We start from the raw sequence: 25,955 nt of genomic DNA, 5'->3' as shown, positions 1-25,955 counted from the left end.
AGCCAAGGGTTCTGGATAACTGGGCATGGACATATCTTTTGAGGACCATGATTCAATGCATTATGGCCAATAAACACCAAAAGGTATAGGGATAGTGAATGAAGTCAGGGAACTCAAGCTCTTGAGGTAGGTGTATTTAACCAGGCAGAGATAAAGTGTCTTAAGCTTTTGTTTTTTGATTGTATGTTTTTTGTTTTTCCAACAGAATTCATGCTAAGTGATTATTTCTGTGTCTATTATAATCCAAAACATGAACACATGTCATTGACACATCACAAAACCTCAATCAGCATACTGTCTCGATTTAGAGCTGGGTTCAAACCCACAGGTAGTGGAGATGACTGGATTTCAAGGTGATTATAGGATTAATCTGATTTCCTCAGTCACAATGCTCATCACTGATAAAGTCAGAATTTCCATCCGTGTTTTTGTGACATAAAACCCATGATCTCTTAAGGAAAAGAATATAAAAATATTGTAATAAAAATAAAATAATATTAGCCAGAGGACTACCCTATTTTCTTTTTATCTTGAGAACAAAGTATGTTCACTCAGATGAGTTTGCCTTCTTTTTTATTAACTCAGAATCTGAGGACAGCACTCTTTGGATTACCTTACCAGCTCCCTGGTTATCATTTGAGCTACTTCGATGAACTGGTGAGCCAATAAAAGCAGGCTTAAAAAGCAAGAAACTTGGGGCGCCTGGGTGGCGCAGTCGGTTAAGCATCCGACTTCAGCCAGGTCACGATCTCGCGGTCCGTGAGTTCGAGTCCCGCGTCAGGCTCTGGGCTGATGGCTCAGAGCCTGGAGCCTGTTTCCGATTCTGTGTCTCCCTCTCTCTCTGCCCCTCCCCCGTTCATGCTCTGTCTCTCTCTGTCCCAAAAATAAATAAACGTTGAAAAAAAAAAAAAAGCAAGAAACTTTCTGCCATATGCCTTTGGGCCTTTCTGTCAAAGCAATCCTGATGTATCCCATAGAGGCAGAGGAGATGGAACCCCTGAGCCAGAGGTAACATCAGCAGAGCTGATGAAAGGAGAAGCTGTGCTCACAGGCTTTGGTAGCATCGTCATCCTTTCCTATTTATTGATATATTCTTACTGAGGATAAGAAAAGACTTTTTGAGGCACACTTGCCATCGATCAGTTCCAGAATGCTTGGAGGTGAGGAAGCTTGGCTTGTACATGAAGGGCAAAGAATCTACATTCCATAAAGCAGAGCATCACATAAGCTGTTTTGCCCTAAAGCATAAATGAAGATCAAAGTAGTGAAGGGATTTAGTGGCACAAATTTGTCAGATCCTTGTTTTTTGAAAAATAAATCATATGATAAACTAATAATGGAAGACAAAAGACCTGAAAACTCAAAGAGAGCTGGGCTGTTTATCTCCAGTTACAATGCTGTTTGATGAAATTATTTTGGGGTTTTGAGCAAGCTGTAGGCTTTGAGAGATCAAGTTATCATTCTGATAGATTGACCCTTTCTGATTTGTAGTTTTGCTTTCTTGTTCATTGTGTGATGGTGTTAGTACTTCTAAACCATCTGTTGATAAAATGAACAGAAAAAGAATAATTTTATGAAGGTAAAACTCGATCTAAATTTTGTGCATTTATAAAAAATAGAGAAAGTTTAATTGATGGCCCAAGGCCATCAAAAATGGTCATTCTTTTTATCACTTTGCTTGTCTTTATTTTATAGCCTTAGTGTCTGGAATATAGTTTCTTTAAAAAGAAATATGTGGTGAGTCTAAACACCTTGCATTTACAGGATCTTCAATTTTAAACCCGCAGACTCAAGATCTTCTATGTATTCTTGGCCTCTCCTCCAAATATCAGCCTAAGTAGAGGCCTAACTTGTTAAAAGGGAACTTATTTTCTTTTGGTCGCCCTTGCTCACAGCCGATCCTCATTAGGGAAAACAAACCTTACTTTAAAAGAAACTAGTGGGAGTTAAGGGAGAGGTCAATGTAAATTAGTTCAAAGACGGAGACTTCAATAGTTAACTAGAAGAGAGGCAGGAAGCCATATAAATAGAGACATCAATTTGAAAGAAAAGGCCTGGGGCCTGTTTTGTTCAAAGCTAAGCCTTTAAGTGAGCCTCTCTGTCTCTCACACTTTCCTTTCTCTCTTTCACAGATGTTTACCTGTCTATGAATGAGCGCTGTGCATCCTTTTTGAAGTTTATTTCCATGCAACATCTGTGAGAATTTTGGCTTCAGGTCTTACTTCAAAGCTTTTGTACCTAATGATAGCACAAACAGATGATTCAACAGTAACAGCACACCCTCCCAGGAAGGCATTTCCATGTGACACAATTTTTGATGTTTAATAGCAGCATAAATTTTCAAAAGGCAAACAAGGTATATTAGGTGCTTGCTAGGAAAGAATCAACTTTCCTGTGCCAAAAAAAAAAAAAATGCCCAAATGGTAAAATGAGAGATTCTGATGCTATCTCTTCAGCAAATCACTTTTTTTTTTTTTTTAGCTTTACAAATAACGGTTTTGAGTGCTATTTAGTAATTCTCTTATTCCTGGAAGGAAAAACATAGCTAATAGTTTGGACCAGCTCACAAATTAACTGCCACTTAATTTGTGCTATTTGGTACCTTGATTTGTTCTAATCATCTCATATACTCTATCATGTAGCCTTCACAATAACCCAGGAATTAAGTCCTGGAATTATTTTATAGATGAGGAAGCTGATAGTTGAAGGAGTCTTATAACTTTCCCACGGTGACACACCCAGTAGGTGAAACCAAAATTTAAACTCAGCAGACTGACTCAAGTTCATGGAACCACTGTCTACATTGTTTCAAGAATATTCTTGGATTAATGGATACTTTTACCTTTCTTGTGTGTAGCCACTTTTAATATTTTTAAGACATACAGAAGACTGAATATGAAATAACACTTAAGGTTTTATAGGTTTATACTGTTAGCTGAATTAAGATGTACTGTAACAATGTCCAATGATGGTATTTTTTAGAATTTAAACTAGAAAATGGGTTGATTATTAACTTCCCCCCAAAGTAGATCCACTTACTATAGACACACGTGTAAGGCACCATGTCTGTTGTAGTAAAACCATGAGAAATCATTAGACCGTCTTTTGATGCATGGAAATAAGATTCTTTAGTCCACAGATACTCTACATAGATTTTTCCCCCAGTAAAACAATGTTAATTGATATCTACATTTACCATTATAGGTCCTGGATGGCTTATTATTCTGTTCATGACATTTTTTAACAAAATAAAAGCTATTTGACTAAAAAAATCATATAACTTTTGAATCTACCAAATGAATATCACCCAAGTGATTTCAAGAAGTAATGAATATGGAATTCTGTGAGGGTGGTTAGCATATTAGTTAGTAGATAGTGGTATTGCTTTAAGACAAGAGTGGATTACACTGATTTTGAAAACAATTTTTTTTTCATTTTCAAGACCATATATAATATGAAGATTGCTTTGTTGATAACCATCAGACCTTAGTGGTAACCATCAAACAAGAAAATCTACCCTTTCCTCAAAGCATTTTATATTTTGAAACCGTATACGGAAAAACAAACACCATAAGACCAAAACACAGGTAAGTTATTATATAATTATAACCTGCTGTTTCTGTTATTATAGAGACAGGTACAAAAGGTCAAACAATAATATCAAAAGAATTCATTTTAGATGTTCTATATAAATTTAAGAAGCACAAAGTGACCACCTTAAACCATGGGAGAAAGCTCTGAGATTTTAATCCTAGCAATGGAAAATGGAACAGAATTAATTTGAAGTGAGGGCATGGATCCTTAGACACACATTTATTATATTTCTTGTTTTGTCAAGGGATAAAACTAAGACACTGATGTGAAACAAAGACCATGGGATTCTACTAAAAAGACCAGCTCAACAAGGATCTGGAGTAGAAAGAACTTCTGACTTATTTCCATTACCAAGGCTGTCCTTACAGATTTTCTAGGCAGAATTGTTTGGAAAATTAATGCCATCTTTTTTTGCAAGTGCCCCATTGTAAAGTCACTATTCTTAATGACTTAAATAGCAATATCTTTTATTGCCCACTTAAAATGATATATGAAATAATCCACCAGGAGAGGTTACACAGTACCATGTGTTCTCACTAAGGATGCACAGTGCTCACTCATCGACAGGTAAATCTTTTCAGAGAGAGAAAAGAAAGCAAGAGAGATACAAGACACACTTAAAGCCTTAGCTTTGAACAAAACAGGCCCCAGGCCCTTTATTTCCAACTGGTGTCTTTATATGGCTTCCTGCCTCTCTAGTGGGTAATTACTGTACTTCTTTCATTAGGACACCTTTCTCATATTAGACATTTAGCCATGAAATGGACGGGAAAAGAAAAAAAAAATGTTCTACAAGTATAACTTGAAAACACCAACAGCAGAGTCCCAAAGATGACCTTCGTCCACCTACCCCACTTTACATGTAGAAGCCAATAGCCATTGCTTTGACCCCTGTAAATTCTTACTCTTTTAAAATTTCTGTGAATGGTCGAATGATTTGAACAGTCATAGAAAGAACAAACCCTATTAGGAAGAAGGAACTTGAATGGAGGTTTGCATATGGACGTGTGTTGTCCTCTTTCCACATGGATGGAACTATTTGTCAGAAAATGTTTTCATTACCAAGGCCTCCAGTCATTTCTCTCTGGTGACAGCACAGGAAAAAGAGCAAAGGGGCAGCTAACCAGGGAAATTCCTGCACCTGTCAATTGGAAATGCAGTTCTGTTCACAGATTCCACCAAGAAAGATAAACTGATTTCTTAGAAGACATGGGCAGTGAAAGTCCAATAAATTGCTGAAAATGTGCTGGGTTTGTCTTCCAAGAATAGGAAACACTTGTCTACAGATCTTCTTACCTGTAAATTTCAAAAGTACGTACAGTAAAAATTGCAAACACTTTCAAAATAATTCTATTTATAAATGTTTCTTTCAAACATTCAGGATTAGAATAATATGGTGTGGTGCAGGATGGTAGGGAACTATAAAACTGGAAAGTCAAGTTGGGTACATTTCCAATGCTGGGAAGGAACACATTAAAACAGTGATATAAAATATAATTTTCTATAGGAAAAAACATGTAATATGGATTGTATTGAAGGGACTGATTCATTATACATTGAGGGGAAAAAAAGAATATTAGTAACAGGTAAAAAGAAAAGAAACATTTTTGGATAATAGAAGAACACTTTTTCTACCAAAATATCATCTTCCCAAACTGCATGCCATTAAGGAAGTTTCTACTAACGTGTTATAATTTTATTGGGTATAGGATAATATCCAGGCAAAAACATTTCAATATCAAAATAAAACATTTCCAACCACCTACCAAAAATATAAAGTAGAATTTTGAAAAGAACAATGAGTGTCAAAGTTGCTCTGCTATCTTAGCAAATAAATGTTCAAAAATTACCTTATAAATATTAGATATTTTGATCTCATATTCAGTTTTAGAAATTCTTCAGGAAACTTAGTCTTATATACAAGAATGATTAAGATATCATGAGCATATAAATAAAACTATTTCAACTATGGAGATTTACATATGAAATGTGGATACATCTGCAATATGATTTTGATGTTACCTATAATTTTTTTCTGCTCACTTTTCGAACACATGATTTCTTGATTTTGTGGATATATTTCTGGTGTTTTAGGTTCAGAGCTAAAATTATCCAATGTTTAGTAAAATGCTTCAAGTTTGAATCATGGTACATTGTCAATTACATTGTTTATTGCAAATACACATCAAGGATTGTTTTGTCACTTATGTTATAAAGATTTATAAAATATAATTTCAATTCTCAAATGGCTTATGTTCTAATGAAGGAGATAGTGTATAAATATGTCTATTAATATAAGGTGAACATAAAATTGTGTAAAATGATCATATTTAAATTATTTGATATATGCTGTATGTGAATATGTTATATAATGACCAATCCATACTATATAATAATCAGAATTTAAAATATATGATAAAATGTATTAACATGATACATACCTAAGAGTTTATCTATAATTATATAAATACTTAATAAATGAGTTCTTTAAATGAATAAGTAACTTCAATATTATGAATAAAGATAAAAAACTATTTCTAAGCCACTAACAACAAGATCATGACTGCAGCAATTTCTTTAAATTTCCCCAAACTGTTTCATAAAAACCATATAGGCCATTAGAGATAGCAAGTTAAATAATTCACAGATGACATATTCATGGCAGCTATGTGGCAGGAAATCCTCCAAGAACATCTGAGGGTGAGTGGTGTGGCCGAACCATGTGACAGCATCAGATCCACGACAGATCAGCTGCTGCCCAGTGTTAGATTAGAAGACACAGGTAAGCACTGAAGGATGCAGTCATGGGACCCAGGGGAAAAAAAAAAAAAAAGGGCATGGGACCCAGGTCATGGGACCCAGGAAAAACAAAAACTTGATCTCAAAAGTGCCTAGAAAAATCTGAAATACTGTAAGAACTTGCAGGCTTCAGATTTCAGAGACATGTTAAAACAAAACAAAACAAAACAAAACAAAACAGTCTGGGAAACACATTGGGGCAAGGTGAAGATCAACCATAACAGACTAAATAGCCAGGCATCACTGAACATGCCACAAATATGTTTTACAAAGCCAAAGTTCCAGGCCACCTGGGCAACTCAATCAGGTTGAGCAGCCAACTCTTGATTTCAGCTCAGGTCATGATCTCACAGTTTTATGGGTTTGAGCCCCATGTCAGGCTCTGCGCTGACAGCACAGAGCCTTCTTGGGATTCTCTCTCCCTCGCTGTCTGCCACTTCCCTGTTTACATGCTCTCTCTCAAACTTAATAAACTTTTTGTAATGTTTATTTAATTTTGAAAGAGAGAGAGAGAGAGAGACAGACAGACAGAGCAGGAGTGGGGGAGGGGCAGAGAGAGAGAGAGTGAAGCACAGGATATGAAGCAGGTTTCAGACTGAGCTGTCAGCACTGTTTGATGCGGGGATTGAAACCGCAGACTGCAAGATCATGACCTGAGCCGAAGTCAGATGCTCAACCGACTGAGCCACCCAGGCGCCCCTAAAATAAACTTTAAAAAGATAAAAATAATAAAGGCAAAGATCTACCCTGTAGGAAAACTATTGGGAACATAATTTGTGCTAAGAAGATAGGAATGCTAGAAATCCCACAGAAAGATTGTTATGACGCTAGAGGTAAACAGATCCGGAGTAAATAGATCTCAGGAAACAACATTCCAAAATAATACAATATTAAAAGCAAATCACTACTTTAAAAAGTCAAAGCATAAAAAAAGAAAAGAAAAAGTCAAGGCCTATAGCCTTCAGGACAACAGAGTTAGAATCACACTAACCCTGAGATACAGAGCCATGGCCACCCAAAGAGGCCATAGTTTTGAATACTAAGTGGTAACAACAGAAGAGTACATCCTTGAGCATGAAACTTCTCACAAGTCCTCACAAAAGAAGCTCCTACTACTTCAGAAGTCTGTATTTTTCAGAGCTCACCAGAACAGAACCAACTGCACACACACACACACACACACACACACACACACACAACACTTACACCCAGATTTCTTATAAGGAATTGACTCAGTTGATCATTATGGCTGAGAAGATCTATAGTCAATAAGCTAAAGACAAGGAAGAGCTGATCCTGTAATTCCAGTCTGATTCTGAAGGCCTGAGCACCACGGGACTCAATGGTGTCAGTTCCAGCAGGAAGACTGCGGGTTTGAGACCTAAGAACAGCCGGTATAAGGGCAGGGAAATAACAATGCCCCAGCGTGAAGCCAGTCAGACAAGAGAAGTTCCCACTAACTCAGTCTTTTTTGTTCCACTCAGGTTTTCAGTTGATCAGATGAGAGGCACCTACATTAGGAAAAGCAATCTGCTTTACTCAGTCTACCAATTCAAATGTTAATCTCTTCCAGAAACACTCTTACAGACACACCAGATTAATGTTTCACAAAACGTCTGGGCAACTGGGCCAAGTTGATTCACATTAATCACACCTACTATGACACCCATTTCTTTGAAACGTAAGTAGCAGAACAGGAATACAACCCACACAAATATGCTGGCAGAAAAATATGAAATTAGCTGGCAACATTCCATGAGATAGTAACAATAAAATATGACATCACAAAATGAAAGGAAAATTGCAGCATATTTCAAAATCAGTAAAAGTTTTAAAGAAGGTAAGAAAATGATCAATGCTTTGAAAGAATAGCACAAATTAAAAATTTTTAAGTTCATAAGTAATATGTCTGTACAACATAAGAATATGAAAAAGGAGGGATTAACTGAAAGAATGAACTAGGAAAATTATGCAGAAGTGTACCTCGGATTGGAGAAAACAGAGGATTAAGAGACATCACCGAAAACTCAAACTTGATAGGCATGGAAAAAATTTAAAAGACATATTTAGATCCATACTTAAAACTTTCAAGAAGACAATTTTTCCAAATGACTTACCTCCCTAATTAAAAACAATCAGGATATACATAAAATTCATTTTTAAAAAGAGAGTACATAAAATTTAAAGATATTATTTACTATCTGAAAGGAGTAAAATATTGATAAATTAGCATAAATAAAAATAATAAACTTTGCATGGCAAAAAAATAAGATAAAAAACACAAAGAAAAAACTGAAGAATGTTTGCTATTTAAATAAAAGGGAGAAATAATGTATCTCTAATCTATGGAAAAGTCTTAAAAATTGAAGGGAAAAGCAAATACCTACAAGACATAAGACAGTAAAAGAAATAAATATAATAAATTTGTCATACAAAGATAAGTCAATAATGTAATAATATTGAGATATAATTTATCATTTAGTTTGGCAGCAATCTAAAATCTTGATAACATAATCTGTTGTTAAGGATATGGGAAAATCCTTAAGTGTTAGGAATACAAACTGCTATGCCTTCTAAGGAAGACAAATTTGACAATTCCTAACAAAATAAGCATACATTCACCCCTTGTCCTTGCAACCCTTTCTAAGAATAATTTCAGAGACACACTTGCTAAAACACTACTTAGTAACTTGCAGGATTACATAGAGTATTATTTAAAGCAATAGACAGGAAATAACCCATCCCATTCTCCATCAGTAGGGACTGGTTGAATTAACTGTGGTACATCCATGCAATTGAGTTTATGCTGCTACAAAAAAGGAGTAAGGGACATCTCTATATAATGAAAATAATAGGATATGCAGTTAAGAGGGGAAAACGTACAGAACAGTCTCTAGAATACGTAATTTATATGTCATAAAGATTATGCATCACATGCTTCCCATATATATAAATAGGTAAATATAGCTGCAGGTTAGGTTTTTCCAAAAGTTCAGACACAGATGCTGAAATGGGATTTGGGGCACCAATGTTTTTTAAATTTTTTTTTCAACGCTTATTTATTTTTGGGACAGAGAGAGACAGAGCACGAACGGGGGAGGGGCAGAGAGAGAGGGAGACACAGAATCGGAAACAGGCTCCAGGCTCTGAGCCATCAGCCCAGAGCCTGACGCGGGGCTCGAACTCACGGACCGCGAGATAGTGACCTGGCTGAAGTCGGACGCTTAACCGACTGCGCTACCCAGGTGCTCCTAAATCTGTGCTTTTTAAGCCACTGAGTCTATGAGTCTAGTATTTTGTTGCAATAGTCTAAGCTGCTAAGGCAAATTCACTGGGGGCCAGAAGCTTCAACCCTACTTAGAGCTTCTAGAGTGTAGCCACCATGGTGAAACTTCATCTGCATCTCCAGTAGGCCATTCTCTGTCAGTCTGGTCACTTTTGGGAGAGTGTAGTATGCAGAAAGACCAGTAGAGTTTTTGGCCATGTACCAACACTTAAACTTCTTGTGCTTTGAAATCTGGTGCAATTTATTACAGACTCTAATGCTAATGGATCAAATATTTGGTAAACCATGAGATAGTGGGTCTTTCTTTTGAGGTGCATCAGAATAAAAAGGGAAACCCTTATCTAGAATGTGAATCTGCATCAGTTATGAAAGAGTTTCAAAGTCGTCAACTTGCTACCAAGTAGACAGGATATATCAAGAAATTACAGCATTTGGGAGATTGGTTTTTCTTTGCTTACATGTTGGACATTCGGCACCAGCAATAGCTATGTCAGCTCTAGTAAATGAAAATCCATGCTACTGGCCTCCATCTCTGCCACTATAATTACTCTATCCTCTAGAGTAGATGTGTCTTACAAAACTTTCAGGGCACAAGCCAATTGAATAGATCAGGGTGCTATCCTCAAAACAATGGATTCAGGGGCGCCTGGGTGGCGCAGTTGGTTAAGCGTCCGACTTCAGCCAGGTCATGATCTCGCGGTCCGTGGGTTCGAGCCCCGTGTCAGGTTCTGGGCTGATGGCTCAGAGCCTGGAGCCTGTTTCCGATTCCGTGTCTCCCTCTCTCTCTGCCCCTCCCCCGTTCATGCTCTGTCTCTCTCTGTCCCAAAAATAAATAAAAACGTTGAAAAAAAATTAAAAAAAAACAAAACAATGGATTCATATGATGCTCTCTGCAATCTTTAGATAGTCCAGATCCCTGTTAACTATAAGAGAGAAAAAGGTAGTTACTAGTCCAGGGTAAAATGTGAATCTTTATTGTATATTGTAAGTGAAAAAAAAAACTTTTCTTGATCTTTTTTTTTCTTATTAGAAATAAAAAAAGAACGTGCATGCCAAATCAGTAACCACATACGATGAACCTGAGGCTGTATCTGTTCTAACAAACTTACCACATTAGTCATGGAAGCTTCAATCAAGGCAACTACTAGATTGAGCTTGCAGTCGTCTACAGTCATCTTCCAAGACCCATCTGGATTCTGCAGGGATAATGTTAGTAACTTAACCGGGGATATGATAAGGACCACCACCCTTGCATCCATCAGAAAGCTGGCAGGAATCTCCTAAATTCTGCAACATATACAGATACATTTTTTAAATTTATTTTTAATAACGTGGTCAGGGAGGGGACAGTTTCAGAACCTTACATTTGACTTTCTCCCTTTTGGTAGTTATCCACAACCAAGGACCCAATTTGGAGATTGTGTTAACTTCCAAGTATGTGATAACAGTTCAACATTCAGGGTCCAGGGAAATTATCACCAGAGAGCCAATCTAAGCCATATATTTCCTGGCTTCCATATGCCCCCTTATAAATATGAGGGCTATAATAATGTTCCCACAGTTCAATATCATCAAACTCAGCACTATCAAGTGCTAAAAATATGTGGGTAGCCCTCATTTTCTAATTTATAGTCAATTGAATAAGTGTTTATAATCCCCTTTGGGGAAAAACTGAAGAAATAATTACTGTGTACACACCATAGTGCTATGGTGTTGTTCCACTTGAAAAACCAATGTTCACTGGGATCTAACTCTGAACAATGAGCTCAAGTCTGGAAACTCTGCAAGGGATCATATTTTAATTAAGGTGGCCACCCTCAGTTTCTCAGACACCAAACCTTGATTTATTCTGCTGGTTGAAGCTGAGAAATACAATTATTTGCCACCAGTCTCATTTGCCCCTAAGGAAGTCATATTCTATTAACTAGCCCTATTAGTCCCTTTGGATTGGGTTCCTGGGGCTGCTGCTCCAATTCTGCTAGTCATCACAAGATCTATGGTTAAGTACCACCTGGTTTCTGGCAGTTAAGTCCTGCCCTGGACTCTACAGTTTTGAAGTCCATACATGGCCATTATTTTCAGCTAGACAAGTTCTATAACAGTCCTTCCTATCTCTAGTCCTGGATTGAAAAGTAGAGCCACACTGAATTTTTAATGATGTTCCTGCTTTTTTTTACCAGGCTATTCACATTTGGCCTTCTGTGTGTCCTTTGAGTTTTCCCAAGGAATGTTCCCAAGGAATCATCATGCTCATGTTCTGATTGTATATATTATATCCATTCTGGCATGTCCATTTCCTTGAACTTTCTAATCTCTTTATGATCATCTGACATGGCATTTTACACCTTGTGATTTTGCTCAACTTGGCCATTGTGTTTAACATGCCACTGGGAGCCATCTTATTATTTAATTTGCACAATCTCCTGGATCTCTTTCCATGATGCTAAACTGTTTACCTCCAGAGAGTATTCTCAAGTAAATTAAATCTTCCCTGTTTTATCTTCCAATCTTTGAATAAATTATCTTCTAATCAAATGCCACTCATGCTGCCCAAATGATGACAAATATATGTCAAAGGTTTGCAGTATAGTACTTTCTTTTTTTTTTATGTTTATTTATTTTTGAGAGAGAGCATGTGCACGCACTTGGGGGAAAAGAGGAGCAGAGAGAGAGGGAGAGAGAATCCCAAGCAGACTCCATGCTGTCAGCCCAGTGTGGGGCTCCAACTCACCATGAGATCGTGACCTGAGCTGAAATTAAGAGTCTAACTTAACCAATTGAGCCACCCAGGTGCCCCAGTACTTTCTTTCCTTACCAAGCTCAGTGTTATCTTCAGCAGGTTGTTGTGACTTAAACCTAGATAAAGGCCACATCACCAGGAGGGAAAGTGAGGGCATATGTTAAATGGTATGTATGTTGCCAAGCTAATAAATCTCAAGTTTTATGTTTGGCTATCTCTGCACTCCTACTGTAAGACATGAGGGTCTCCTTGCCTCTACTAAGTCCCTTTGGCTGTCACACTTCGGTATTATATTTCTTATCATTCTATAGAGAAATTACAGCACATAAGAGTGTGCCGGTATGGAAACTGGGATTATAGAAAATCAAGAAGGACTTAATGGTCTCCTTGCTTCTGTAGAAAATGAAGAAGGACTTACTGGTCTCCTTGCTTCTGGACCAATTCATGTTTACATTCATAACACTGTACTCTAACTTGTGAATCTAATGATTTTATTCTTTCCCCAAATCTTCTCTCTCTCTCTACACATACACACGCACGCACACACACACACATGCAGTACAAGACTCTATTATATGTGACCTGCCTAAATATTAAACCCATTTACTACTAGCCTCTTTTGTGGCATTTAAATTTTTTAATGTTATTTATTTTTGAGAGAGAGAGAGAGACAGAGAGACAGAGCATGAGCCAGGGAGCAGAGAGAGAGACAGAATCTGAAGTAGGCTCCAGGCTCTGAACTGTCAGCACAGACCCTGACGTGGGGCTGGGACTCAAACTCACAAACCCTAAGATCATGACTTGAGCTGAAGTCAGACACTTAACTGAATGAGCCAAACAGATGCCCCTCTTTTGTGGAATTTTAAATAGAAAAAAATGTATGTATGTATGCGTTGTGTGTGTGTGTGTGTATATACACACACACACATACACATACATGTACATATACACACACGTATATACACATATACACATATACACATAAACACATATATGTGTGATAGCATATAAGATATGACATATATGTCATAAGACACATATGTCTATAAGCTAGACAGCATCAGCAATTATAAACACATGTACAATCATGTTTTGGTTCTATACCAGTTTTCCTTAGCCCTTTACTGGTACAGAAACCAATCCTAGACATCATAACATTTCAAAAAAAAAGTTAGCATAAAAACTAAACAAAATATTATTTAGCTGTCGACCTGGAAATTTAACAATACTTCATTAATAATATAAAAATCTAGTTTGTGGACATGTTTCCATGACGTCTCTTTCAAAATTGGTTTATTGAAATCAGGATTCCAATAGGCACAAAATATTGATAGCTTGGTTGATGATTGTTTTGTCTTTATAGGTTTTTTTTTTCTCTTTTTCCATGAAGTTTGTTTTTCTTTGTAGGTAGTTACTTGCCCTACAGAATTAACAAATTCTGTATTTTTGTTTGCATTCCTATAGGTTTTATTTTTAACATATTTCTTTGATTTTATGTTTTTCCTATAAATTGGTAACCAGGGAAGGGATTTGATTAGATTTAGATTTGGTTGGCAGGTTTAATTCATAGTTGATGTGTTGTACTTCCTGTTTCTTTACATTAGGTGGCACATAATATCTGGTTGTATAGAGCTTTTGTTCTTAAATTTGATCACAAAGTTCATTTACTTAAAATTCCCCTAGACATGCTATGATTCTTAAACACCAGTATATTCAGATGTACTGTTTTCTCTATGGATTTGAATGACCAGAGCATACCTTATATGGCATTATAATAATTATTCATTTTAAAGGAATAAAATAACTGACTAAAATTAATATATAAGAATGGTTATTACAAAATTTGTTGGGATAGGAAAAATTAGAAACACATTCAATAGCAAGGAATAAAAGTACAGGTAAGTTAACGTACTCATAAGATGAGTATCTTTTGTAGATACTAAGATATCTTCAAAACATACTCAGTAACATGGAAAATGTTCTTAATGCAATGTTATATCAAAAAGTACCAAAGATAGGATTCCTGGGAAGAAGCAGACTAAGAGGATAATGAACTCACCTCATTCCACAAATACACCAAGATAATAGCTGCCATGTATACAACTAACTCTGAAAATGGCCTAAAGACTAGAAGAACAGACCTTTCATAGTTAATCACAGAGAAAAGGCCACATCAAAAAGGGTAGCAAGGGTGGAGATACAGTTGGAAACTAAACTCTCCTGTAACACACCCAAAATAGGAGGGACACCACAAGCATGGAGGAACAAAAGTATACACCACACCAGCGCTAGCGCTGGGGAACTACACTGAGGAGAGAGAGAGGGAGAGAGAAAGGAAGTAACAAATGAAATGGGCTACTTTTTCACATCACACACAAAAATAAATTCAAAATGGATTAAAGACTTAAATGTGATACCTGAAACCATACAACTCCTAAGAGAAAACATGGGCAGTAATCTCTCGTACATTGCCTTTAGCAATGTATTTATAGACAGTCGCAAGCAAGAGAAAAAACAGCAAAAATAAACTATTCTGGCTACACTAAAATAAAAAGTTTTGTACAGTAAAAAAACCATCAACAAAACAAAAAAAGGCAACCTACTGAATGGGAGAAGATATTTGTAAATTATATATCCTATAAAGTATTAATATCCAAAATACCTAAAGAATTTATACAACTTAACACAGAAAAAAAAATCCAATTCAAAACGGGGCAGCGGATCTGCAAACATTTTACCAAGGACGACATAACCGACAGATACATGGAAAGATGTTCAACATTACTAATCTTTGGAGAACTACAAATCAAAACCACAATGAATTATCAACTTGCACCAGTCAGAATAAGTAGTATTAAAAAGACAAGAAATGACTAACAACGTGGATGGAACTGGAGAGTGTTATGCTAAGTGAAATAAGTCATACAGAGAAAGACAGATACTATATGTTTTCACTCTTATGTGGATCCTGAGAAACTTAACAGAAGACCATGGGGGAGGGGAGGGGAAAAAATAGGTTAGAGAGGGAGAGAGCCAAAGCATAAGAGACTCTTAAAAACTGAGAACAAACTGAGGGTTGATGGGGGGTGGGAGGGAGGGGAGGGTGGGTGATGGGTATTGAGGAGGGCACCTTTTGGGATGAGCACTGGGTATTGTATGGAAACCAATTTGACAATAAATTTCATATTAAAAAAAAGTATAGCACACACACACAAAAAAAGACAAGAAATGAATAACAAGTGTTCACAAAAATGTGGAGGAAAGGGAACACTCGTGCACTTTTGGTAGAAATGTAAATTTGTGCAGCCACTGTGGAAAATAGTATGGAGTTTACTCAAAAAGTTAAAAATAATAATACCATACAATCCAGTAATTCCACTACTGGGTATCTATTGAAAGGAAGTGAAAACACTAATTTGAAAATATATACATACTGCAGCATTACTTATAATAGCCAAAATATTGAATCAATTCAAATATCCATTGATTGATAAATCAATAAAGATGATGTGATGCGCACATGCGCGCGCGCGCGGGCACACACACACACACACACACACACACACACTATAATATAAAGCCAAGACTTAGATCTTGCCATTTGTGACAACATGGATAGACCTAAAGGGTATGTTAAGTGGAGTAAATCAGACAGATAAAGACATATACCATATGATTTCACTTATAGGAGGTATTGAAAAAAACTAATAAATAAACAAAAAGCAGAATCAGACATAATACAGGGAACAAACTGGTGGTTTGCTAGAGGGGAAGTAGGTGGAGGAATGAACAAAATAGAGAAAAAGGATTAAAAAATACAAACTTCTAGTTATAAAAAAACGGCCATGTGTATGGAAAGTACAGCATAGGGTATACCGTTAATAGTATTGTAGTCATATTGTATGGTTACAGATGGTGACTACAGTTATCATGATGAGCACTGAGTAATGTATAGAACTGTTGAAACAATGTGCTGTACACTGGAAACTAAGCGTTGTAATTATACTATACTTCAATAAAAGAGTACCATTTATACATACTGTTCCTTAAAAAAATACAAATACTTATCAGATGTAATTTCAGAGTAATATGTAATTTTAATATCCTAGTGTTTGTGACAGTTTGTAAATATTCTAAATTTTAAGTTATATAATGTATGAAAAGAACCAATATTACTACATAAAACTAAAAATTAAACTGATTTATAATTATAGATGGCAGAATAAAGTTGTTTCTTGGGCCCTTTTCTCAGTAATTTAGTGCCACCAACAAAAGGAAGATGAAAAATAAGTGTATGCTCATTAAAAATAGAAAATCTAATGGAAGATGATCTTGTTAATGTAATATGACCAAATTGAGGACGAAATCTGAGATCACAGAGGTAACACACATCTCAATAATACAATGCAAAGTTCTAAATGTAAGTGACCAATCTTGTGATTCCTGAACTGGAGTTTGGGAAAAGGGCAAGATTTCCCCAGGAGAATGGATGAATGCTCAGAAAACACATCCCCCAAAAATTGGATGGATAAGGCTTTCCATTATAGAACTCTTTGTACAGCAGCCAAGTGAGGACAACTCAATGTCCACATAGGAATGGGAAATAAATGATGAAGAATCCAGAATATATAAGACTATGAAGGTATTCTGAAAAAGTATATATCTATAAAGAGATATGGAAAAAAGTTTCTAAATTTTATTATAAGATAAAAAGCATGATCCAAAGCAATACAAAGAATACTAGTCCAATGTTTACATTTCTACCAATCTGAATACTTACATTTAGTTAATTTTATGAATTCAATATATAAATAAAACATTTGTATTAATATTAAATTTGGTTTGGTTGAATGCTAAGCAGTTTATATGTTTTATTATATTTATAAGCTTTATTTGTTTTGAATTGCTTGTGATGATTCAATGTAATATTTATCTTCTATGTATTTTATTAAATCTCTTGACTCTATTGATTATTTTGCATTGAAGAAGTTCTCTATTTTGAAATTTCTTTGCAGTTTTTGAAGTTTTTGATATTTTTAAAAAATGTTTATTTTTGATAGGGGGGACAGAGGATCTGAAGCAGGATCTATGCTGACAGCAGTGAGCCTGATGTGGGGCTTGAACTCACGAACCATGAGATCATGACCTGAGCCAAAGTCAGACACTGAAACAACTGAGCCACCCAGGTGCCCTGAAGTTTTTGATATTTAATCAAATCATTGTAACTCCTTATAGTGTAGCTCAGTTTCAATTTTCTCCTATATAATTGTAGGATTTTATGCTCTATACATTTAAGTCCTTATTCCATCTGAATGCTACTTTGATTTGTATTTCAAGATCTATATAAAAAGAGCCATCTGCTAATTAAGTGTACATATTTAAGATATTTGCAAATGGCATATCTGATAAAGGGTTAGTATCCAAAAATCAATAAAGAACTTACCAAACCCAACACCCAAAAAAACAAAATAATCCAGTGAAGAAATGGACAGAAGACATGAATAGATATTTTTTCAAAGACATCCAGATGAGTAACAAACACATGAAAAGATGTTCAACATCACTCATTATCAGGGAAATACAAATCAAAACTACAATGAGATACTATTTCACACCTGTCAGAATGGCTATAAGTAACAACATAGGAAACAATAGATGTTGGCAAGGATATGAAGAAAGGGGGACCCCCTTACACTGTTGGTGGGAATGCAAACTGATGCAGCCACTCTGGAAAACCATGTGGAGATTCCTCAACAAGTTAAAAATAGAACCACCCTATGATCCAGCAATTAGGTATTTACCCAAAGGATACAAAAATACTGATTTTCAAAGGACAAATGCACCCCAATGTTTATAGCAGCACTATCAACAACAGCCAACTATGGAAAGGGTCCAAATGTCCATTGACTGATGAAGGGATAAAGAAGATGTGGTACATATATATACAAGGAATATTACTCAGCAATCAGGAAGAATGAAATCTTGCCATTTACAATGACATGGATGGAGCTAGAGTGTATTATGCTAAGAGAAACAAGCCAGTCAGAGAAATACAAATACCATATGATTTCAGTCATTGTGGGATTTAAGAAACAAAACAGATGAATATAGGGGAAGGGAGAGAAAAGAGAGGGAGGTTTCTCTTTAACCAATATTGTGAAGAATGCCAAGCACTTGAGTGTATAATCTATCAAAATAGTAGGGCATGGGGTATAGTAAAGAGTTTTAGTACCCACTGCTGGCCTCAAGAAGATGAGTGATTGCCTTGGAGAACCTTAAGTATTTATTTAAATTTCAATATGTAACATCTCTGGTTAATCAAAATTGTTCTCATCATTGTTTCATGTATTCTCAGTTTCATGAGGCAAAAATTTGCTCTAAAAAATGTTTTTACCCCTTCAGTCCACCTCCATCTACTCAGTCAACAGAGGAAACTTCTCTTCCATTAGTGGCATTATGCTTTTATCAGATCAAGTGTTTGGTAAATATCAGCTTCATCTTGACTTGTGTCTTCAAAAATATTGGAAGAAGACTGAACCTAGTAACTGATAAATCTTTATGTAACTTTCTGGATTTAAAAAAAAGGGAAAAAAAACCTCTTTGTAATTTGCAAAAGTAGCCAGTGTGATAATTCATTAATTTTGCTTGATGCTTTTGAAGATTTATAAATTAATTTTTTAAGTTTATTTACTTTTGAGAGAGAAAAAGACAGCATGACTCGTGGAGGGGTAGAGAGAGAGGAGATAGAGAGAGAGGGGGAAAGAGAGAGAATCCCAAGCAGGCTCTGCTCTATCAGCGCAGAGCCAGACATAGGGCTCAAACTCACAAACTGTGAGATCATGACCTGAGCTGAAATCAAGAGTCCAACCCTTAACCAATTGAGCCACCCAGGCACCCCTATAAATTAATTTTTTAATGAAAAAAAATTTGTCAACTGTGCTCTTCTTTCACATTAACATGGTAATCTTCGCATTCAATATTTTATCAGTTTTGTTTCATGATATTGCCATTTTATGCAGACTGGATTTTATTGTCTACTTCTCTCAATGTTTCTCTCATCATATCTAGTTTCTATGATTTTATTTTGAATTCTGAACAAGTTGACTGAATATCTGTTTCATTGCATTGATTTTCTAAGGAATATAACTTGTTTACTGCCATAACAGTTTTAAATTTGATAATTCTTCTTTCAATCGGGAATACATATTTTATTTCTAATCTCTAGAATAATTGCATAAATTAAGAGCTAATGATAGCTTCAGGTCATAACGGAGGTGGTGGCTGAATACCAGATTTCTGGACTACTCTGTGGGTTCCAGTCACAACTGGGGCCACCTATCCACAAGGAAGGTCCTCATCTACTTCATCAAGCTCCCTGGAGCTGGAGTCAATATGCTAACTGCTTTCCTGAAGTCACACCAGGGAGAGCACAAGAACCCGTATTCTCTACCTACCCTCATCTCTGCATCAGGTCCAAGCTCTTTCTCTGGAAAGATGGCTACCATGCTCTATTCCGTAGCCTTCATACGAAGACACTTTCAACCCATGATGATATGAATAAAGAAAACCACTACTCTGACACTGTGGACCACAGCACCAATTTGGACCGTTATTCTATACATGGACCAGTAAAATGTAAGTGATTTTAAGCTCATTTCTTTAGCTGCATCAAATGATGTTGTGTAGACTGGTCTTCTAACACTTTGATTTGACAAGAGATGACTTAATTTAGAATGACTTAAGTAAATAATTTAGAAATAATAATAATAAATCTTTAAAAAATAAGTAATAAGAAGAAAACCTTGCCTCACTTCCCCCGACCCCACCTTTTTATTCTTGTTGCCTTGGGTTTTACATTTCCAAGTAAAGAGTCACTGCATTACATAGGTAGTATATATAACAGCCATATACATGTGTTTTGACAATTAAACATTTTTCACACTATATGAAAGACAACAGTTGATCCAATTACAATTAAAGTTCTCACTACTCAGTGCTTTACAAAGAAAATAAATTGGACAAAACCAGTTCAAGACTAGTTCCCACTTTGACTCAGCAGAAATCGACCTAGAGGAGCTATAAGGTGGCTAGTCTTCTATAATGTATAGGTTATTAGAGGAGTATGGAATAAAAAACAAACAAAAATGAAAAAGATGTTCACAAGATGAGACTGCAGAGGTGGTCATAGGCTAAGTGTATATAAGGCCCAGGAACATAACTTGATAACCTTAAAATATTATTAAAAGCCTTGAAAAAACTCAGTGCAGTTAAATCATTGTTGAAAATATTTTCATATGGTGGCCCAGGATAAAGAAAGCCATTTTCTGCCCTAGACAGAGTGGTGGGGTAAAATGGGAAACTGGCAGTATTCAGTATGTAGCCTTGCATTCTTTGTTATACTTCACTGACTTACTTTTTAATATATTTTACCATTGTGGATTTAAGTAGTTTCTGTGAATTGGCTGGGTAAACATTAAAAATGGATATCGTAAGTCTTCTAGTAATTAGAATATTCTAGAACACTAATAAAAATATTTGATGATGTATTTTTTTGTCAAGATGAAAATTGTCAGGTTAATAAAACCAAAATAATGTATTTTTTTAAACTTTGCAAATGCACTGAGAATTTCTGCCATAAGTAAACCTGAACATTATTAATCCATCATTTATAAAATGGATTTGATGATCTATCATGATTTTATTAATCATAATACCTATCAATATATTGCAGAATCAGTACGCCAATGTTTTATTTTAGATTACTTACTAATCCTATTTTTAAGCTTGATTTTATAAATAAAAACACAAGAATTTGAAAATTGTCAGTTTTCCACTATATATAAGAGGTTCATGACATAAATTGGTCCATATGAGAAACTTTCTTTTTAAAGAATGCTGAGTTACTTAACAAGAGACCCAGATAACATGAAATAATATGAAGGGTTTAAAAAAATGTAATTGTGTTTAATTTCTTATATGCTAAACATTTTATCCAGTGACTCACAATTGCTGAAAATTTTCAAAAGATACAGGAAAAGAGAGATTTAAAGAAAAAATATGCAACTTCAACACAAAACTAGCTTTTCCACGAAATGAGGGCCATTCCATGTTCCCATGGAATGATATACACCCACTGGCAAAGCTTTGCTTCTAATCTAATAAAATATACAAATTTAATCAGGGATAATACTCAAATACATTCATTACTTTTTCCTTGGGCATTGTGCATGACACTTAAAAACTTAATTTTATAATAAAACAAGATGCCTATAGCTACATTGGTGAAGTATTAGGAAATTGTTTAAATTGTCGTTATTTAAAACAAAACTTTCTACTAAAGCTAATAAAAATTTAAATCAATACATAAAGCTACATTTAAGTAGATTAAAAGGAAGCTTACCGTTATGATTAAAAACAATAAGCTCAAGAATGTAAAATGAATAAGGACATTCAATAAATAAAATGTATTGATAATTGATATATAATTATATTCTATTTATTAATTAATAATTCAATTTTAGAAGCATTGGAATTTAAGCACATAGCTATCTGTACCATTATTATAAAACAGAGATATCACATATTATATTAATAGGAAAGAATTTTAAAATATTTTTTTAAAAAACTTAGAAAAAATTATCAGAGGCTGTGGATTCAAATAGAATCATTAATAAAATGAGTCTTTGGTTTAGTGCATGCTCCACAAAAGGATAAGGGAGGAGGAGGGAACTAAAATGCTTTGAAAAACTTTCCATCATATTTCTGGAAATCTAGGAGGTCATGTTCATGTTTAGAACTGTGCACATGCCCAGAAGAGACATGAAAATGTACTTTAACCTCTGCTTGACCTTGAGGCTTAACAAAAGCAGTAAGTGAAAGTTATGACACAGTCTTAAACTATTGGCTAAAGCAGTGAACTTGTACCCCAACACAACCCACACCCACACACAGAGCCACTCAGCAAAGTCCTAGAAACCCATTAGTTGAAGGTGTATATCTCCCTTCCACGAAGTTAAGTAGAGGCCAGCCAATACATACAACAAAGAATACAGACAGTATAGAATTAGTCCAGAAAAGTCCTAAACAAAGGATGATAGCAGAGTAGGAAGATTCTGAGTTCATTTCCTCCCATGTACACACCTAAAATGCCTCTGAAGACAAGCAGAACAACTCTTCCACAACAAGGGATAGAAAGCCACACTAAGAAGGGTAGGAGGGGCAGAGACAGAATCAAGAACCAAACCACTGGTACAACCAAACCACAACTGGGAGGAATACCATAGGCACAAAGATCCTCCCTGAGGAGTGAGGGATCAGGCCCCACATTGGATACCCCTTGCCCTGGAGACAGGCAAGGGGAAAATGACCATCATAATGTCTGTCTCTGAAAGTCAGTAGAGCTTAACTCTGGGGGAGCTGAAGGGATATAGGAAGTGGATATTTACAAATAAGTCATGTTGATGAAAAGGACAGAATGGGTAATACAATCAATAACTTTGTAATAATTTTATATAGTGACAGTAACTACATTTACCACAGTGAACATTTCGTAATTATTTGATTATCAAATCGTTATATTGTACACATGAAACTAATATTGTAGGTCAACTATATTTCAACTAAAATTTTAAAATACATATATTAAAAAAACAGCAAATAGCAACAATAACAAAATTGGATGAAGGAGGAAAAGAATTTCCAGAGCTGACACAGAGTCAAAGCCTTTGGAATCAAGGTTACAACATCAGTTCCTGCTGCAATTTCCAGTCTACAGGCATGCCCTGGAGATTGTGGATTTGCCAGTCCTCACAACTACATGAGCAAATAAACCCAAGTCTCCAAAATACATTCCCTAAATATCTCTTTCTCTCGGTTTCTGTCTCTGTTTCTCTGTCTCTGCTGTCCTTTTCTTTCTCTCTCATGTGTTCTTTTTCTCTGGAGAAGCTTAATCCAAAAATCAGAAGAAAACACAGGAAACAAAAAATCAAGGACACCAGAGGAAATTAAAGCTCTGACACATATAGTTACACCAGACAATAAAAACAGAGCCATAGCTAGATAAGCATACAACTTCACACTAAAAACCTATTTGCTGTAGTTCTTATCCAAATACAATATATCTAGCAAGTAACAAAAAATTACAAGGAATACTAAAAGGTAAGTAAAACCATACTCTGAGCCAAATCAGGTAACAGAACCAAACTCAGAAGTGGCAGACGTTTTGAGTTTATCAGGTTGGAAATTAAAAATGAGTATGATTAATGTGTGAAGAGAACTAATGGAAAAAGTGGACAGTATGCAACATCAAATGGGTAATGTAAGCAGTTAGATGGAAACTCTAAGAATCAAAGTAAATGCTAAAAATCAAAATCACTGTAACAGAAATGAAGACTGCTTTTCATGATCTTATGAACAAACTGGACAGAGAAAAGAATCACTGAGCTTGAAGACACCTTAACAGAAACTTTCTAAGTTGAAATGCATAGAGAAAAAATATGAAAAAAAAAACTGAAAAATCTAGGTACTATAGGGCAAGTACAAAAGGCATAATATATGCATGTTGGAAATGCAAGAAGAAAAATAAAAAGGAGGGAAAATCATGTAAGAGGTGAAAATGGCTAAGAATTTTCCTAAAATGGCAGGCACCAAACCAGAGATCAAAGACTCAGAGAATTCCATGTAGAATAACAAAAACCCTTTACCTATGCATTTCATGCTTAAACTACAAAAAAATTAAAGAGAAATCTTGAAACACACACATAGACAGAAAAACGACATCTTACCTAGGAAGAAAGAAGTATAAGATTCATAGCAGACTTCTATAAGCAATGCAAACAACGAAAGAAAGGAGTGAAATAAATCACCAACCTAGAATTCTATATCAAGGAAAATTATTCTTCAAAAGTGAGGGAGAAATAAAGATTTTCTGAAACTAGTAAAACAACAAGAGTATTTGTCACCAATAGACCTCCCTTTAAAAAAATATTTAAAGTATAATGTTAAAAAAGTGTCTACAGAAAGAACTGATGAAGATCAGAAACTGAAATCTACACAAAAGAGGGCATTAGAAAGGAAATAAAGGAAAGATAATTTTTTTACATATAGTTGATTCAGTAACTTTAAATTTTTTTAATGTTTATTTATTTTTCAGAGGGAAAGAGCACGGGGGGTAGAGAGGGGCAAAGATAGAGGGAGACACAGACTTCAAAGCAGGCTCCAGGCTCTCAGCTCTCAGCACAGAGCCGGAAACGGGGCTTGAACTCACAAACTGCGATATCTGACCCGAGCTGAAGTTAGACGCTCAACGGACTGAGCCACCCAGGTGCCCCGAATAACAGCAAGACATAACAGACAATAATAGCTTATTAATAAGTGAAATGCATGATAGCAATACTAGAACAGATGGAGGGATAAATTTGAAACGTTCTGTTATGAAATACCTGCACTACTCATAAAATGGTGTAGTCTTATTTGAAAGTGGACTTCAATTAGTTATAAATATATGTTGAAAACTTCCAGGAAACCAGTAGAATAATTTTTAAAAGAAGTATAAATAATTCTACTAAAAACTGGGAGAAAACAGGGACACCTGGGTGGCTCAGTCGGTTGAGGGTCCGACCCTGGATTTTGGCTCAGGTCATGATCCTAGACTTGTGGGACTGAGCCTGACGTCAGGACCCATGCTAAGTGTGGAGCCTGCTTAAGAGTCTTTCTCTCCCTCTGCCCCTCTCTCCCCACTCGCACACTTTCTCTAAAATAAAAATTTTAAAATAAAAATAAAATATCAATAAATAATGAGAGAAAACAGAATCACAAAAAATGACTAATCAAGTCAGAGAAGGCAGAAGTATGGAAGATTAAAAGAAAAACAACGCAATGAATAAAGAACAGTACTGAAAGAGGTGAGAATTATCCAAGTATATAGATAATTGCTTTAAATATGAATGGATTGAATGCAACTATTAGGGGGTGCTTGGGTGGCTCAGTTGGTTAAGCATCTGACTTCTGCACTGGGCTCTCTGCTGTCAGTGCAGAGCCTGCTTGGGATTCTCTGTCCCTCTCTCTCTGCCCCTCCCCCTCTCTTGTGTGCTCCCTCTTTCTCTGTCTCCCAAAAATAAACAAACATTGGGACGTCTGGGTGGCTTAGTTGGTTGAGCGTCTGACTTCAGCCCAGGTTTGTGAGTTTGAACCCCGTGTTGGGCTCTGTGCTGATGGCTCAGAGCCTGGACCCTGCTTCGGATTCTGTGACCCCCTCTCTCTCCGCCGCACCCCTGCTTGTGCTCTGTCTCTGTCTTTCAAAAATGAATAAACATTAAGAAAGATTTAAACACCCCAAACATTAAAAAAATTCAACTATTTAAAAACAAAATAAAAAAATAGATTTTTAAAAAAGAACAAACTCTGTGTTGTCTGCAGGAAACCCACTTTAAATACATAGACACAGATAGATTATGTAGAAAAGGATGAAGAAAAATATACCATGCTAACACTAATGAAGAGAAAGCTAGAGTAACTATATTAATGCTAGGCAAAGCA

The 25,955-nt window shown here is 35.7% G+C and overlaps 1 long non-coding RNA gene across 1 annotated transcript in view; it reads right to left on the bottom strand.

Moving 5' to 3' along the window:
- Positions 1-2,505: 2,505 nt before the first annotated feature.
- The window catches only part of LOC123380389, a 35,485-nt gene continuing 12,035 nt past the window's right edge, over positions 2,506-25,955 (bottom strand). The window contains exons 3-4 of the long non-coding RNA XR_006586083.1: positions 10,789-10,875; positions 2,506-4,890 (exon numbers count right to left, since the gene is read on the bottom strand). This is a non-coding gene — a long non-coding RNA (uncharacterized LOC123380389). The remainder of the gene's footprint in view (positions 4,891-10,788; positions 10,876-25,955) is intronic.

This window comes from Felis catus, chromosome A1 (genome assembly GCF_018350175.1).
Source record: "Felis catus isolate Fca126 chromosome A1, F.catus_Fca126_mat1.0, whole genome shotgun sequence".
Classification (NCBI taxonomy): Eukaryota; Metazoa; Chordata; class Mammalia; order Carnivora; family Felidae; genus Felis; species Felis catus.
Note: the sequence above shows the minus strand (reverse complement) of the source record. Positions and strands in the feature narration are given on the sequence as shown.